Below are 16,709 nucleotides of genomic sequence, written 5' to 3'. Positions count from 1 at the left end.
CATAGAATCAGCCCCGAAGTCCCACGCTGAAAATGAATGAATGGGCATGGAAGTGGCTCAATGGCAAAGTGACAAAGAGCTTGCCTTGCATTCCCAAAGTGATGGGTAAGATCCTAGATCTGAAAAGAAAAAAAGGAAAAACTAATTACAGATAAATGAACGCCAGCAAAAAGGAAATAAAGAAACTATCAATACATAAATACTTATTCAAAAACATACCTGCTCTGTGTTTTGCAGGTTATCTGTCAGGTGACCCCTCATCCATTACTTTTTCAAAACAATTTTTCCCTGAAGTTGAGAGTCATTAACCATGTCTTAGTCATCTCTCTTCTGAACCTATGCCAGAGGTGACTTGGATGTGTGGGATGTAATCTCGCTGAGGATGAAGGTCTGGTTTGGGACCAGCCTGGGAAGCATTGCTGATGATATCACATAATAGCTACTTGTTAAAATTCAAATGATATAGAACCAAAAGATATTATGATTAAAGGTCAAGAAGAAGCAAATAGGGTTGGGGTTGTGACTCAGTGATAGAGCTCTTGTCTTGCACGTGTGAGGCACTGGCTTTGATTTTCAGTATCACATAAAAATAAATGAATAAAATAAAGTTCCAGAGATACCTTCCCTGAGCTCAGGACATTCCCAGATGCACTGGAGCTGGGCCCAGTGTAGCCTGGTTTCATCCTGCCACCAGCGGGATACTCAGGCCCAGCCCAGGACCACTTCCACTCACCTGCGGACACCTGCCAGAGCTCATATGCAGTCCAGATCTGACCCCACCAACCTGCACAGGTGGCCAGACACAGGGTAGGTCGATGTGCATCCCTCAACCAGGAGACTTGAACCTCACTCAGATCCAGCCCAGGACCACCTCCAAACACCAGCAGACAACCACTGGAGCTATGGATCTGCCCAGATCAGCCTCACCAACCTGCATGGAGTCCGGGAAAGTGTAGGTCCGGATCCATCCCAACATTGGCCGACCCTCCCCAGAGCTGAGACTCAGGCCAGGACTGCCTCTGCATGCTGGCAAACCACTGCAGGAGCTCAGATCCAGTCCAGAACTACCCTGAGGATCGGCACCAAGCTCAGGTTATGCCCAGGACAGCATCCAACCACCAGAAGCTCCCTCCAGAGCTCACGTTTGGATAGTAGAGACTTCCCACAAACAGACACTTGCCAGTGGCCAATCATAGCCTAGATCAGCATTGACGACCTGAATGTTAGCTGGGGCCCAGAGTAGTCCGCAGTCTGTTCTGCCACCAGCAGATCTTCCTCAGGATCTAAGTCTCCCATCAGATAAGCCTTGCAGATGTGCACAGGAGCCTGGGCAAATTGTAGCCCTGGGAATATATGGCCACCACCTGCAGAACCCCACAATAGCTCCAGCTCTGCCCAAATCCAATTTGATGACCTGGCAGGAGGTGGAACCTCAGCCCAGGGTAGCCCAAGTTCATTCAGTCACCATGAGACTGACACCTGAGCTTAGGCTCCTCCTAGGACTGACTCTGCCCACTGGCAGACAGACTTAAAATTTCATCCCCAGCCCAGATAAGCCTCTCTGATAGTTGTGGAGGCTGGTCCAAGTTAGGCCTTGGACCAACTGCCAAAAACAGCCCCCAAGCAATGTTCCAGCCAGACATAGGACCACCTCTGCCCACAGGCAGACACCTGCCAGAGCTCATCCATGCACCAGATTGACCTCATTGACCTGAAGCAGAGCCCAGCAAGGGGAGGCCTTGTTCCATGCTGTGACCTGCAGAACCCCACCAGAGCTCCAGCTCTAACTTAACAACATGGCAGGAGACAAAGCCCAAGCCCGGGGTAGCCTAAGTCCATCCAGGCAGCAAGAGACTGGCACCTGAGCTGAGGCTCCACCTATGACTGACTCTGCCCACTGACAGACAATAGCATAAATTCAGCCCCAGTCCAGACCAACCTCACTGACAGGCACGGGAGTCTGGCCAAAGTAGTCTTGGGACCAACTGCCACAAGCAGACCCCTAGCAGAGCTAAGGCCAGACACAGGAAATTCTCCTTCCACAGGAAGACCCATGCCCAAACACTTCTGCAGCCCAGATCCACCTTGCTGATCTGCTGGAGCCCTGGCAAGGGTAGGCCCTGTTCTATCCTGCCACCAGCAACACCCCCCCCACCATCAGATCTCAAGCTCCAACCAGATAAGACTTATAGATGTGCCTAGGAGCCCTGGAACAGGGTACCCCTGGGAACATATGGCTACCATCATACCTCCACCCAAGCTAAGGTGTCCCCAAGGACCGATTCCACTCACAGGCAAGACACCCTCCAGAGCTTTGTCCCAGCCCAGGTCCACCATGATGACATGCTCGAGAGTCTGGGAAAGGACAGGCCTGTTCTATTTCTCCACTGTCTGAGCACTGCTTGAGCTCAGGCTTGGCCCAGGACTTGCTGTCCTTCACAGGATCCCTGGAAAAGGGAGGCAGGTTCCATCCCACCACCTGCAGAAGCCCACCAGAGCTCCAGCTCTGCCCAGATCCATCTTGATGACCTGGCAGGAGATGGAGCCCCAGACCAGGGTAGCCTAAGACCATCCAGTCACCATGAAACTGGCACTCCAGCTAAGGCTCCACCCAGGAATGACTCCACCCACTGTTAGACAGTAACAAAATATCAGCCTCAGTCCTGATCATCCTTGCTGACAGGCTCTGGAGCCTGGCCCAAGGTAAACCTGCAGCCTGCAACGAACTGCCACAAGCAGGCCCTGAGCAGAGTTCAGGCCAGAAAGAGGACTGCCTCTGCCCACTGGGAGAACACGGTTTGAGCTCATCCATGGCCGAAATCAGCCTTGCTGACTTGCGTGGGAACCCTGGAAGGGGAGGCCTGGTTCCATCCCACCATCTGCATAAGTGCACCAGAGCTCCAGCTCTGCCAAGATCCAACTTGATGACCTTGCAGGAGATGAAGCCCCAGCCCAGGGTAGTCCAAGTCCATCCAGTCATCATGAGACTGGCACCCAACATCATGCTCCGCCCACAACTGACTCTGCCCACTGACAGTTGTAGAAGTTCAGCCCCAGTCCAGATAAACCTTGCTGACAGGTGCAGGAGCCTGGAACATGGTAGGACTGGGAAAAACTGCCACAAACAGGCCTAAGCAGAGCTCAGACCAGACACTAGACAGTCTTCTCCCACAGTCAGACCCCTGCCCCAGTTCCTCTATGGCCCAGATCCACTTTGCTGATCCATTTGGGAGCCCTGGCAAGTGTATGCCCTGTTCCATCTGGCCACAAGCTGACCATTCTCCAAATCTAAGGCTTTAACCAGATAAGCCTTGCAGATATGAACAGCAGCCTGGACACAGAGTAATCATGGGAATATATGGCCACTGCCAGACTTCTACTCAACCTCAGGCTAGGCCCAGGACCCACTTTACCCACAGGCAATACACCCTCCAGATCTCAGGCCTTGCCAACATGCACAGAAGCCCAGGCACAGGGTAGCACCTGGTCCATCCTGCCAGCTCCAGACCCCTCACTGGAGCTCAGGCTTGACCCAGGACTGAATCCACCCAGCAGCAAACCTCTCCAGAACTCAGATCAGACTTCCCGTCCTGCATGGGAAGTGAGGCCCAGGATACCCCGGGAACATCCAGTCACAGAAGACCCCCTCAGGAGCTCAGGCTACACCTAGTACTGACTCCACCAACTTGTAGACCCCCTCCAGAAATCAGGCTCAGCCCAAGACTAACTCCACCCACCAGTAGACACCTGCTAGAATTCAGCCCCAGCCCAGGTCATCCTCACTGACAAGCATGGGAGCCTAGCCCAAGGTAAACCTGGGTCCATCCTCCCACCAGCCAATCCCCACCAGAGCTGAGGAGAGACCCAGGATCACCTCCACCCATAGGCAGACACCTTAAGGAGCTCAGGCTCGGCTCAGATTAGCCTAATCCACTTATATGGGATCCCGGGCAAGGGTAGGCACAGTTCCATCCTGCAACTGTCTGACTCCTTCTCCGAGCTTAGACTCAGCCCAATACCACGTCCACTATCATCAGATGCCCACTGGAGCTCAGGCCCGGACTGCCTCTTCTTACTCGCAGAAACCTGCTGGAGCTCTGGCTCAGCCAAGATCATCCTAGTACACCAGTGAGGGTTCAGATACAGGGTAGACCAAGTTCATCCCTCCACTGCTTGATAGCAGGTAGAAATTAGGTTTGGCTCAGGGTTGCCTCAAAGACCTTCATAGGAACCCTGGCTAGAGTAGGACTGGTTCCATCCCACCACCTTCTCATCTCCACTGGAGCTCAACTCTGCCCAGGAGCCAGACCCCAGGGAGGGCCCTGGTTCCACCTGCCACCACCTGATATCTGTGGTTTTTAGGCTCAGCCCAGGACTGCCTCTGGTCATCACCAAACATCCTTGGGAACTCCAGATTGCCCTAAATCTGCAAGGATGTCCTTTAGTTGAAGCCCCAGATGTAGGTAGTCTCAGGTCCATTCCACCACAGGCATATGCCTGCCAGAACTCAGGATTGGCCCAGATCCACCTTGCCTACCTGCATTGGAGCCCAGGCTCAGTATAGGCCTGTGTCCATTCCTCAGCCAACTGATGCAGGCCTGAGCCCAAGCACTGCCTTGAAGAGCATCTCTCCACTGGCAGAAACTGTCGGAGTGGTGGAAAAAATTTGAACTTAATTGGAAATTTAGAAGAAGAACCAGAATTTCCAAATTGGCCATGAGATCTCTGTAAGAGGCAAAACTGTTACAAGTTGCTAGGAAACTGTATTTTGGTGATATTCCTAAAGGTGTCTTCACAGCTCACCAGAGCTTAAATGTGGGACTGCCTCAATTATGGGCTCTGGGGACACCGAACATTATCCCAACCCTCATGGCATCCAGATGACACCATTGGAGAGGAAATGACAGGCACTAGAGCCCTAAGGCAGCAAGGGGGCTGCCATGGCCAGGCAGACTCCCAAGGCAAGCTATGGAATGAGGATTTCCCAGTGGTCCTTGTGAGCAGTCCTAGGGGTTTGGGTTTGATATGGAGCAAGATAGAAAATCACTGGAAAATTTCATGTTAGAGGGTGCCATGACCTGTCTTCTTTTTTCTATGGTATTAAAGATTAGTTTACTCTGGCCACATGTTGATCAAATTGACCTAATTGCTGATCCACATTTTAAAAGTTTTCATTTGTTTTAATTAATTACACGTGACATTAGAATGCATTGCTGCACTTTAATAGATCATATAGAAATATGGTTTGGTTTCAAAAGGCCACTTGGCCTGCTGGTTCAATAGCAGAGTGAGGAGGCCTAGTGAGGCCTGGGGAGTGCCAGGAGGAGGTTCCCACACCATGCTGGAGGCAGGCTGGGGCCAGGTCTTCTTTGGGTTCAAGCTGTGCCCATGAGCCAAGCCCTAGGGAAGGCTCAGTTTCTACCCGGCACTGCCTGATGCCCCATAGATCCTTAGGCTTGGCAAAGGACTGCCTCTACTCATCAGCAAACATCATTGAGAGCTCAGGATCGGCCCATACCTCCCATGATGACATGAGGAGGCAGCCTGGGAAGAGGGGAGGGTAGTCACAGGTGCCTCCTGCCGCAGGCTGAGCCCTGCTGGGGTTCAGACTCCATTCAGGAATGACTCGGCCCCCTGTCAGTGGCTCCCAAGAGCTCAGGATCAGCTCTGCACTGACTCCGCCTACTTTACCTGAGCTCAGAGTCCTGCCTGATCAGCCAAGTCCTGCTGCGCAGGAGCCTGGACAAGGGTAAGCTCAGTTCCATCCAGCTAGGAGGGGACCTCCTTGGAGATCAGGCGAGCTGAACTGTAGGCGAGCCTGGGCAGAGGGTAGTCACAGGGCCATCCCGCCTTGGGCTGACGCATTTGCTGGAGCTCAGACTCAGCCCAGGAATGACTCCGCTCACTGTCAGTGGCCTGCCAGAGCTAAGGCTCTGGCCTGCACTGACTCCGCCTATTGGAAGACACCTACTAGAGTCCAGCCCCAGCCCAGGTCAGCCTCCCTGACAGGCGTAGTAGCCTTGCCCAAGGTAGACCTAGCTCCATCCTGCCACACGCCGACCCCCACTAGAGTTTAGGCAGACCCAGGACCACCTCTGCCCACAGGGAACACCTTCCAGAGCTCAGGCTCCTGCCAGATCAGCCAAGGCCAGCTGGGCAGGAGCCCGGGCAAGGGTAAGCCAAGTTCCATCATGCCATCTGCAGACTCTTGCGCAGATCAGGACCAGGCCTGATACACCCTGTTAAACTGCAGGGAGCTCATTCTCAGGGTAAGCCCAGGTCCATCCCACCCCTAGAAGACCTCTGCCACAACTTGTGCTCTGCCCTGATCAGCCTCTTCCACCTGTGTGGGAGTCCTTACCTAGAGTAGGCCTTAGTCCATCCAGCCACCTGCTTACACCTGCTGGAGCTGAGACTCCAGCAAGATTCACTTTGCCAGAAATGAAAGGGAGCCTGGGCACGGGGTAGGTCCGAGTTCATCCTGCCCCCACCAGATTGCCGCTGTAGCTTCAGCTTGGCTCAGGAAGGCCTCACTGACCTGCAGGACAACCATCCCCACGGTACACCACCTTCAATCCAGACACCGGCCAACCCCTTGCTGCAACTGAAGCTCTGCCCAAGAACCAGGCTCCAGGGAAGGCCCTGGTTCTACCTGCCACCTGCTGAAGTCTGTAGGTCTTTCAGCTCAGCCCAAGACTGCCTGCACTCATCACCAGACAACCTTGGGAGCTCAGGATCCCTTCCAGATCTGCCAAGACGACCAGTGGCAGAAGCCCTGGCACAGGATACCACAGGTCCATACCACCACCTGCTGAACTCTGCAGGAGCTCAGGCTTGGTCAAGATCCACCTTGCCAACCTGCAATGGAGACAGGGCCCATTATAGGCCTGGGTTCGTCCTGCAACCATGGAACCCAGCCTGAGTCCATGCTCTGCCCAGGACCGCTTCTGCCCACAGGCAGACATCTGCTGCAGCCTTGGAAAACTTTTGACTTCCATTGCAAATGGAGAAGAAGAACCAGAATTCTCATATTGCCAAAGGGCTCCATGCAAGAGGCAAAACTCTTGCCAGTTTCTAGAAAACAGAATTTGGTGATGTTCCTTTGGGTGTCTGCACAGGTCACCAGAGCTTCCTCATATACCTAGCTGTCAATGAGGAAAAACAAACAGCTGAAAAAAATGGAAAACCCAACATTGACTGTTTTTAAAAGATGACATACCAAAGATCCAGAAGTCTTTCCACTTCACAATCTAGTAATCCAAAATAAACACAAAATACATGTGTGTTTTTGCCAAAGAAATGCAAAGAATAAAGAGAGGGAGAAAATCGAATGTCAATGGTGTTGGAAAATGGATTTTCAGGTTCTGAGAACTGCAATGCAAAGTTGCCATAACTCTTTTGCAGAGAAGTTTAAGAAAATATGCCAAAATTTAAAGTGCATGCCTATCTTTAGCCCAAGAATTTCAATTTAAATAAGTCATTCATTGTTACTGTGGAAAAGTGTTTTTTTTTTATGCTGATGTGGTCCATTGTAATCATTTACATGATTTTAATATATTTTTACAGGTTTTTTGGGGGTGGGGGATGTATTTGGACCAAATGTCTTTATCTTATTTATTTATTTTGATGTGGTGCTGAGGATCAAACCCAAGCCTCTCCTATGCAAGCCATGCAGTCTACCACTTAGCTACAACCCCATCCCCTCTAGTGTTTTATTTCTTAAAAATACTTTTACATATCTGTATACATATTCCTGTATGATTATACATCAGACACTTTTTTTTAGTAAGTTACCACTTGGGCTGGAACTGTAGCTCAGCTGACACACATTTGCCTGGCAGGTCAAGGCCCTGTGTTCCATTCTGAGAACCTTTGATAAATAAATAAAATAAAGATCTATCAACAACTAAGAAAAAAAATTTAAAAAGAATATAGGTGGTCATTTAAAAACAAAATTAACACAGCTACAGTTGTACATGTTCACAATATGAGACAATTAACATGTTAACTTTTTTAAAAGGAGCATGCTTTATGGCACCAAAGAGAATCCCATTTTGATACAGCCATCACTACCATTTGTCCATCCCCAGGACTTTTCTACTCACAAATTCAACCTGTCCTCATTAAATACTCTCTTGCCACTTTTCCCTGTAACTCATTTCAGTAAGCACCATTCTATCTCCTGTCTATATGAATTGGATTATTTCAAATATTTATTTTAACACCACCAAAGTACAAGAGCAATGTGTGCTGGAGTATGTGTCTACATGTCCACACAAACATACACCTTCATATACATATAAAACTCTCATTAGTAACCAACTTTGCCTTCTTGCTTTCCACATTGAGATTAAGAAATCCTCCATTGTGTAAACATTCATTTATTATGTTCCTGGACTTTGATGATTTATACATTTAGTGTATCAGAGCATCTGGAGTTTGTTTGGATGGAAAGATTGAGATGGGGATTGGATTTCATGTTTTTACATGAAAATCTTTAGGTGTCTTCACATTGGTCCCACTACCTTTTATGGAACCATATGTATTTATCCAAATAATAAAATGTGACATGTGTGAGGTTATCAAGTGTTTTATCTATTCAAGTCTTTCCTGATCTCTCTTTTGAGTTCTGTCACTCTGTTCCCAGTTGCCACCCTTCAGAGTTGACAATTCACTGTGTGAAGATACCTCTTAGTGCTAAATCCCTGACTTATTTTTCCAAAATGATACTTTGGTGTTGGGCATGATGGTCTATACTTGTAATACATAAATTGGGTTAATTTTTAGTAGGCTGCTGGTTAGAGGGTTGAATAAGGGTGTTTATCCAGGCCTGGGGAGTGCAAGGAAGAGTTTCAAACACCATGCTTGATGCAGGGACTAGGGCTATAGTAGTAGATTTGCCAGAGTGTCATGTGTGCATGCACCACTAAGGCAGAGGCAGAAGATAGATTTGTATGGAATGGACTGGGTTCCTTTTTTTTCCTTTGAGATAGGGACATCCCCACTGAGGTCACTGTTGGAATCTTATGCTGAAAAACAAGGAGGAGATAAGCAGTGATGTCAATCCAAGAAGGCAAAGAGATCTGAAGGCGTGTGGACCCCCAGACATGGGGACTCTGTACTCTTGTTCCCAGGTAGGGGGCACACCTGGTGTCTGTGGCCAAAAGAAGCCCGGGCCCTCTTTAATTACAAAAATTTCAACACAATCACACTCTCTTTCCCACAGACTTGTACACATGCATTGCATAAAAAGAAAACCACACATACACACCCTTTAATGCATACATATATTAATCTTCATGCATGCATAACACACACAAGAAGTATAGGCACACAAATGTGTCACTCTATCACCACCTTATCCTGGAGAAGAAAACATAATTTGAACTCCCAAATCAATGCCCTGCACCACATAATTGACACACACATAGCCTATCAGCAGCATGCACAGGACACACTGGCTTCTCAGGAGTGCAGGAAACACATACACCCTGTGCTTCTTTTTGAACTTATACACATTCTCACTCATCTGTTTTCATCTATGGAGAATATGAGGTGCTGGTGACTTGATGCAGTGGAGCTGTCAGGTGCCCTGGGTACCAGAGGATGCAGCATCACAGGTACAGTAGCTAAGGAGGGCTGTGGAGAGAAAGCAGAGGGAAACCAGAACTGAAGCATGACAAGGAATCCACTCATGAACAGCCATGAAGAATATTAGTTTATTTATTTTGCTATAAGTGATGCCTTCATTTGCTTGTTCTTGAATTATCCTTTTACTCCAGGGGAATCCCAGCTCACCCCAAAACAAGTTTGTTATTTTCAAAGGTTCTTCTCTAGGGACTTGAATAAGGTCTGATATATACCTGTTCCCTTAGTGAGTAACTGCAGAGTCCTTAAGTGCCTACACAGCCTGCCTTGGGCTCTCAGGGATGTGACAGGCCTGGCTTCTGACATGATGAGCTGCTTAAAACCATTCATGAGCAGGTAGGATCTTCTTCCCCATCATAATCAGAAGGTGAGATTGCTGTTTTTTGATCTGGGAAGTGATTTGAAATAAGATAGACCCAAGCTTCCAAACCTATTGGTGACTTTAAAGCTATGAACAAGGCAGAAGGAGGGGGATGAAGAGGAAGACTATAGGAAGAGAGGAACAGAGAGGAGAGATGAAGGGGAGGGACAGCTTCACAGAGAAATTGAAAAACAAAGACTGGATACCCTCAGGGTCAAGTTCCTCTGGACTTGTGGCCTAAGTGCCACTTGAGAATGATACAGCTCGGAGGATAGGGGGAAGTTGGGACAGTGTTTGGATCACTAATCATGTGGTTTGTGTAAATCCTTTCCTGTTTTGGGGCCTTAGTTGTGCATAAACTCAGGGACTGTTCCACGGCAGTTTCTCAAGGATCCATTCTGAACACTGTTATAGTTTAGGTATGAGGTGTTCCCCAAAAGGACATGTGTGAAGCAATGCAAGAATTGTCAGAGGAAAGTGATTGGATTATGAGTTGTGGACTAACTAATCCACTGATATGGATTAACTAGGCCTTAACTCTGGGAAGCTATGGTGTGGCTGGAGGAAGTGGGTCACTGGGAGCATGACTTTGGCAATCGTATTTTGTCCCTGGTGCATGGAGCTCTCCCTGCTTCCTTTTTGCTATGTCCAGAGCTGCTTTCCTCCACCACATCTTTCCACCATGATATCCTGCCTCTCCTCAGGCCCAGATCAATGGAGTTGACCAATCATGGTCTGAACCTCTGAAATCATGAGACAAAATAAACTTTTGTTCCTGTAAGTTGTTCTTGCCCTAACTTTTGGTCACAGAAACAAAGAACTGACTAAAACAGGAACGTTTCATGGGGTGGCCCAACAGCATTTATTTTATTTACTATCAGAGCAAAAAGAACTAGCAACAAGGTCATTATCAGGTTAACTAGAGAGGAGGCCTAAGAATGAGAATGTAGGTGATGTGCCCTGGGTGGAAGCAGCACCACAAGCTGTTCGCAGAGGTGGATGCCCATATTTGGGAAATACTGGCCTAGGTGACCTTCATGGAGCCTTCTGCTCTTTGGCTTTAAAGCACAAAGATCCTAGTCATCAGGCGTGGACAAGTTATCTCAAGTGGGGCCTTTAAGAGTTCTCTGCACCCCTCACCCACCCTGGTTTTTGAAGAGAAATCAGATGTTACAAAGTCACCTCATGCTGTCCTCCAACTTCTGTAACCCATCCTGAGAGGTTAGAAACCATTCTAAAGACCTTAGACTCTGCATAAGGTGGAATTTGTGCCTTTTCCCTGGTTGTTCCCTCCTGGGCCACTCTTCCCTGTGCTCTAATTTGGTCATCCTTGTCTTCAGCTCCCCACACATGTGTCATTTCACTTTGCATGCTCCAACTGGCACATGCCCTTTTGAATCTTGAACTCAGGGTACAGGCTTGTCTCCCAGGCTGGAAGCATCTAGTTGACTTGACAACATGCTGAGGGCACAGTGAATGCTGTGAGAGGAGATGCAGTGTGGGAAGTTCACTGCTGATTCATAGCAAGGCTCTGGGTTTTGCTGGAAAAAATTCAAGCTCACAGTCTAATCTCTTGCCTCTGCCTCCCAAACATGCTCTATGATTCTTGTCCAAGACACCCTGGACTGTTTCCTTTCTTCAGGGCAGATGTGGTGCCTTCATAATAGAACCCTAACTAGTGTTAGCCTATTTTAATAAAAGCAGGGGGATCTGAGCCTCAGTCAACCAAATCTTGTGCCTAACATTCCCAGAGATTTAATCAAGGGCTCCAAATGGGTGTTCTGGCCCACTATGTTCCATGGGGCCAGGAGGGAAGCTTCTTTCCCTCAGGACACCTGCAGATTTATTTATAATGTTTGCATCCAACAAGTGACTTGGCAAAGACCAAATCTTAGCTGGTTGTTGTTGCACACACCTATAATTTCAGTGGCTCAGGAAGCTGAGGCAGGAGGGTAGCAAGTGCAAAGCCACCATAGGCAAATGCAAGGTGCTGAGCAACTCAATGAGAAACTGTCTATAAATAAAATACAAAACAGGGCTAGGCATGTGGTTCAAAGATTGAGTTCCCCTGATTTCAGCCCCCACTACCAAAGGAAAAAAAAAAAAAAGCTTTACTGCCCAGCTACCAGGAGGTTGCCCTGCTCACAATTCTCCATGGAAACTACAGATGAACATGTGTTCCCTTGCATTTCCTAGGCAAAGCATCTGCGCTAAATCCACAATGGAGGACCCAGAGCCTGTGTAATGGTTGTGAGTGGGGGGAGGGAGCACCTCCAACAGGATTTCTTCTACCCTTGGAAGAGTGGGGAGAAAGGGATTTCTGTTCTAGCCAGAAGGGGGATCCCTGACATCCTGGAAGATGAAGCCAAAGATAGCATCGGCAGAGGAGACCCTCGGAAAACAGGCCTGTGGTATCCAATGTGCACAAAACTTGCAGTCCTGTAAGTCAGGGGTTGGGAACCCAGCAAAACTGTCCATGAGTTCCTGGGAGATGGAAGCAGCTTCTTGTGTTGGAGTATCAATTTCAGTAGCATGATTCCACCAAGCTCTCTGGAGCTCTTTAACTCTGTCCCATCCCAGCCTCCATCTCTTTCCCCCTGTTCTTTAGCGTTCTCTTCCCTCCCACCCTCAGTCACTTTTTCTGTACATTTCAGCCTATCTTCCTCTGTGCACTTCTCTCTATCTCTGTCTATGTCTCTCTCTTTTTATGTGTCTTGTTTCTATCCTTTTCTGGGACTCACATACTGCCACAAACAGGGATCAGTTGTGTTAGGAGCTGGAGCAGAAGTTGCTTGGAATTGTTGAAGTTGTGTAAAGTTGGCTTTGACCTTGGTTGCTCCTGGTTGTATTTGACCCTAATCTTTCCCTGTGAGTCTCTTGCTCCTTTCCACTGGGCCCCTTTTGCAAAGCCAAATAGTCTCCCACCTGGGCTCTGACACCTGTCTCTCTGCACATGGTGGGAGGAGCCTGCAATTGAAGAAAACTTAAGTACATGCTTAGGACCCCTGCAGATGGAGAGTGAACTACTTGACCTTGGGCATGTTTCTACCTCTCTAACCTCATAGTTCCTAAGACCAGATCACAAGAGCGAAGGAAAATTAATTTTAAAAACATTCTTTGTACACCAAAATAGGAACATAAGCCCAGCCACCTCCAGGGCCAGACCAGGAACATGAATAAGCAGAGGGATGAGCTGGCACACAGGGCATCAGAGGGGTGGGGACTGTGGCAAACTGGAGAGCCCACAGATCTGCCACTCTTCTCCAACTGATTGCCACCATGCACAGGCATGTGGACTGAACATGATCAATCTTCAGAATTTCTAAAATTGGATCACAAATCTGAGTTTGAATTTGTTAGTTTCACTTTGTGGAGTGGGTATGGCCTGGTTTCCACCAGCCTTTCACTTCTGCATGTGAAGGCAAGGCACAATGGCCTCTCTGATACCCCACTTTTCCATGAGAAGCTCACAGGCTGAAGACTCACCTTCATAGAGGATCCCTTTGGCTTAGTAGCCTCTTTTACATTGAAAAGCTTAATTTTGCACTGTGATAAATTTATGTGGTGAAGGACATAATCAGGTGTTCTGGTAGATGGTAACAGGGTGGCAGGTGAATGAGGTGTGCTTTCAGATGGGAAAGATGATTGGTCTCCATTGGTTAAGTTACTGAGACTATTCTGCATGTTGAGCTTAGTTAAGGAAGCCTCACTCTCCCTTCTAGGAACTGATGAGTGAGAGCTTGGCATCTATGTTGTGACTATAAGGATGCAGACAACAGTTGAAGAGAGGAGCAGAATGCTAAAAAGATCCTGTATCTACAGTGCACCCTTTAAAGTGGCCATGTCTCCTGGTTCTCCATCCTCCAAGAGCTGGGACCCCACTGCTCAGGAAAGCAGTACCTCCACATGGAGAATTCCCAGCCTCCTTACTGCCCCTACACCTGTTTCTTCCCGAGTGTGCATCTGGCTGTCTTGTGGAGTGCTTATGTCCAGGGGATTGCTTTTTAGACTTTAAAACCCATGACAAAAGGGGTGATGTCTTTAGTATCTGTGTTTCCACAGAACACCAAAAAAAAAAAAAAAGATGTCAGAAGTTAAAGATTTGTTAAAACAAGTGAGGAAGTTAGCAGCAGCCTCTCAGTATCAGGATCTGGGTCCTTCTAGAATAGGATCCTTTTCTATGGAGAAGGACCCCTAGACACTCACAATGTGGCAGTTTTCTCAGGGATATCCTTAGTGTTTGAAACCACAGAATGTATCTTTTCTTCACAAAATGACTGGTCTCTTTGTACCAAGAACTTTGAAATATTTTCCAATTGAGGATGGCCCCTGTGAAGAGCACAGCCACACTCATGATTCATGCAAGCTAACACTTGGAAAAATGGGCTATTTCTCATGTTGCTGGTGAAATATAGCATCAGCTCCTGATTCACTGAGTATGTACGCTTTCAGCCAAAAGCAGAATTTAAAGTGAAATATACCTTGTTGATTTCACTTTGAATTTGCTTCAGATTTAAGCGAAGTGTTGACACTTCTAAGAAAGCAACCTGCTTTTGTTCCCAATTTCAGCTGGGGACAGATTGCTGGTTAGCAGAGCTTTCAGAAATGTCTTTACCAGATATCCTGATGGTGTGACCCTGCACAAGGTGCCACAGGGCTTTTTTAAAAAAGACGTGCTGACACCCATCACAACACAAGAGAGGATTTTATGTCATCATTGTGTACAGAGAGTGCTGTTGTTTTCTGGATTAAACTACAAAAGCACCTGTTGAGTGCTGCTGTGTGACCAAAAATGGTAATGGAACAGAACCTAAGAATGGTCTGAAATGACTACAAATGGAAATCTTAAAAATCCAGCCTTTTCTGGTTTCTATAGTGCAAAATTACTTTAGCACATTATCAAGCTTGTGGGTGAGACTGTGAAGTGGGGCCTTTGTCAGAGCTGCTGGGGACAGGCCAGGAGGGGCATGGAGTTCTTGGGCAGCTAATTTTTTATTAAGAGTGAGATCTCATTCCTCTGGTTGTCATTGCTGTTTTTGGATCAAGGGAGGATGGGTGCTACTGCTTGACAATGACAATGACATTCCCTTGGGGGGTTTATACTTTGATTTATAATGAGACAAAGAGAATAAATGGGACATCAGCAGGAGAATAAAGAGAATAGCATCCTTGCAGAATCCTGTTAATGGAAAAGAGCTAACATCTGAAAGGGCTGGCCCCATGCACTCTGTGGGCCATACAGCAAACCATGGTGAAAGCTGTTTCTTCTGAGGCATGGTATTTGTAATGGGCCAAGAGGAGCAGCAGGGAAACTACCAGGAATCCTCAGATTACTTGCACATTTGGTGAAGTTATAATGTTTTGTTATCTATCAAGACCTTAAATAAACATCTGAACATTTCTCCTTAACTGGGAAATGCAGTAGTGCAATCTGGTATCTGTCCCTTTAAACAGCCCTTGAAAAACAAGCAACACTCAGTGAATATGTTCTGGAAACTGTGAATGAGGTGAAGGCACTTGCTGTTTATCTGGTACTTAGAAAAGTATCAGATATTGGAAATCTAATATTGAGTGTATGGCTGAGTTCTCATTGTTACCAGTCATGCTGATGAAAATTTGCCATTTTATTAAGCTATTTAAAGACTCCAAGTATTTTGCCTAGATATTTGCTCTGTACCTCAAAACACTGGTGCGGTTTTCAAATGTTACTCTCATTTCAAACATGAGAAGACTATGGTAGCAGAAGTTCTTGGGTTATCACTGAGACCATAGTGAGAGTCTTACAGTTAGGAGACAACTGTTTCTAAGTACTAAACGAAAGAATCTTTCTCAAGTTAGTGCATAAGAAGAGTCCAGCAAGGAAGTTGGTAGGATTCAGATGGATGGCATAACCTACACAGTGTTGTGCACCTTTCAGTCTCTTGAGTGACTGTTCTATTCCTCATTTTGGGGAAGTGAGTATGGATGATGTCCATACTCACTTCCCCAATTTTGGTGTACCAGCATCTTTTTGGCTGGCTGTCCTCATTAAGCACTCTTGATGCTGGAGGCTTGGAAATAGCAGTCTCCCCCTTGTCTTCACTGTTGGGAGCTCTCACCACTGGCCAGGAAGCCAGCCTGTGCTCAGGGCCAGTTGTGTTCCTTGCATGCAGTTTCCAGTCTGGATCTTTAGTTGTTAATGGCATGAGGATACAGTCCTGCACCTTTTTTTTCTTAAGGAAGTTTTTCTATTTGATAATTTTATTTTGGATCTGCACACTGTGCAGAGAGTTCCCATATCCCCAACACCAGGTGTCCATCATACAGGAGTGAGTACGTTTTTCAAAATGCTGAATCCATGTGGGAGCATTAGTATCCAGGTAGGTGCTTGATTAATCCAGGTGTCCTTGCTTACCTTAGGTCCTTCTGTGTCACAGGATGCCCTACAGGATCTACCATGCCCATTATGCACCTGAGAACTGTGGAAGTTTCTCAGTTTTTGTGTTTTGTTAGTATTTTTTTGTTTGGTTTAGTCCTGAGAATTCAACCCAGGGGTGCTCTAATTTCAAGCTATATCCCAAGCCCTTTATGGTTTTTATTTTGAGACAGGATCTTGCCAAGTTGCTGAGGCTAGCCATGAACTTGTGATCCTCCTGCCTGATCCCCAGACGGGATTATAGGCCTACACCACTGTGTCCTGGACATTCCTTGTTTTTGATGA

Source organism: Marmota marmota, unplaced genomic scaffold (assembly GCF_001458135.2).
Source record: "Marmota marmota marmota unplaced genomic scaffold, marMar, whole genome shotgun sequence".
Classification (NCBI taxonomy): Eukaryota; Metazoa; Chordata; class Mammalia; order Rodentia; family Sciuridae; genus Marmota; species Marmota marmota.
The sequence above is the reverse complement of the archived record's forward strand: the minus strand, read 5'-3'. Positions refer to the sequence as shown.